The sequence below is a fragment of the Piliocolobus tephrosceles genome, chromosome 18 (genome assembly GCF_002776525.5).
Source record: "Piliocolobus tephrosceles isolate RC106 chromosome 18, ASM277652v3, whole genome shotgun sequence".
Lineage (NCBI taxonomy): Eukaryota > Metazoa > Chordata > Mammalia > Primates > Cercopithecidae > Piliocolobus > Piliocolobus tephrosceles.
The window spans coordinates 72512678-72514577 of record NC_045451.1 but is presented as its reverse complement, the minus strand read 5'-3'; the positions used below and the strand labels follow the sequence as shown (position 1 = coordinate 72514577).

Here is a 1900-nt window from a genome sequence, read left to right as displayed (position 1 = left end):
TATCCTGGCTAACACGGTGAAACCCCGTCTCTACTAAAAATACAAAAAACTAGCCGGGCGAGGTGGCGGCGCCTGTAGTCCCAGCTACTCGGGAGGCTGAGGCAGGGGAATGGCGGGAACCCGGGAGGCAGAGCTTGCAGTGAGCTGAGATCCGGCCACTGCACTCCAGCCTGGGCGGCAGAGCGAGACTCCGTCTCAAAAAAATAAAATAAAATAAAAAATAAAAACATAAGTTACCTGCCGGGCGCCGTGGCTCACGCCTGTAATCCCAGCATTTTGGGAGGCCCAGGCGGGTGGATCACTTGAAGTCAGGACTTAGAGACCAGCCTGGGCAACATGGTCAACCAGCCTGGGCAACCCCATCTCTACTGAAAATACAAAAATGAGCCGGGCGTGGTGGTGGGGAGCCTGTAGTCCCAGCTACTTGGGAGGCTGAGGCAGGAGAATTGCTTGGACCTGGGACCTGGGAGGCGGAGCTTGCAGTGAGCTGAGATGGTGCCACTGCACTCCAGCCTGGGTGTCAAGAGTGGGACTCCATCTCAAAAAAACAACAAAATAAAGTTCTCTCCTTTGGGCTTTCTGAATTTTGTACTATGTATCAAGTATTTTATTTTCAAAACTGACACTTTTTCATGTTAATGGAGCGCCTCATTCCAGAATCACTGTTGCAAAATGTTTGCAGAATCAATTATTTACTCTGCCCCTATAATTAAATACTAAGCACAGGAAGTAATTCCTGCCCTCAAATTCCTTCCAGGCCAGTTGAGAAAAGGAGCTTAATATGCCTGAAAGACGTCTGTATTTTATGCAGAGTTCAAGTAACAAGGAAGAGACCTAGTCTGTTTTCTGCATAATGGTGCATTTTTGCCAGACAGGCTGATGTATACCTTTACCTAAAAAATATCTGAATCTGAAAGATTGGCTCTGAAATTTAAAATCCTCTTTTTCATTTTACCTCATTTTATCTCATTTTAAAATGGAGTATTTCACTAGCAGAAGCATTTTTCCCCAGCTGTAAAAATTACACAGGTTTGTGTGTCCATATGAACAGATGCACTTAAAGAGGAGTGGGAGGAACTAATTTTTGCTTTTGCTTTTCTGGCACTACAAGTTTCACATAATGCAATGGCTTTCATGCACTGCTGTCAACATTTGTATTTATTTATTTAGAGACAAGGTCTCGCGCTGTCACCCGGGGTGGCGAACACTGGCACCACCCTAGCTGACTGCAGCCTTGAACTTCTGGGCTTAAGTGATTCTCCCACTTCAGCCTCGTGAGTAGCAGCGACTACAGGCACATGCCACTACACTTGGTTAATGAACATCTGTAAAAACTAGATACTAGATACTTCTCATTCATTTTAAAGTTAACATTATTATTTTTCATAAATCAAATAGTTGCATATAATTTTATTTTCTGGAAATAATATAATCACTTTAAAAAACTTATTCTGTTAAATATATCGATAGAATATATTTAAAAATCAGAAATGATTCCAATCAGTTGAAGTTGATTCTTTTTAATTTCCTGTGATTACAAAGTGTTAAATAATGTTATCTATCTATCTATCTATCTATCTATCTATCTATATATTTTTTCTATTAGTTCATTTATCCAAGGGTGAATATTAAATACTGCCAGAATGGGCCAAGGCTTGGGATCAACTCTATTCCTCTTAATTTTTACATATATGAGAAATCTTGTCCAGATACATGTAAATGGGAATGAATTATGTTCTACAATGTCATTCAGTTCTTTGTCTTCAGAGTTACATCCCAAAATTCAAATAGTGACCTATTATCAAAAAGTATTTTCAAGCCTGGGCAACATGGCAAAACCCCGTCTCTATAAAAATACAAAAATTAGCTGGGTTTGGTGGTGCAATACAAAAATTAGCTG

At 40.4% G+C, this 1900-nt stretch overlaps 1 protein-coding gene across 2 annotated transcripts in view; it reads right to left on the bottom strand.

Annotated features, from left to right (window-relative positions):
• TUBB6 (tubulin beta 6 class V) overlaps positions 1–1900 on the bottom strand; it is a 19008-nt gene that overhangs the window by 2237 nt on the left and 14871 nt on the right. The window lies entirely within an intron of this gene.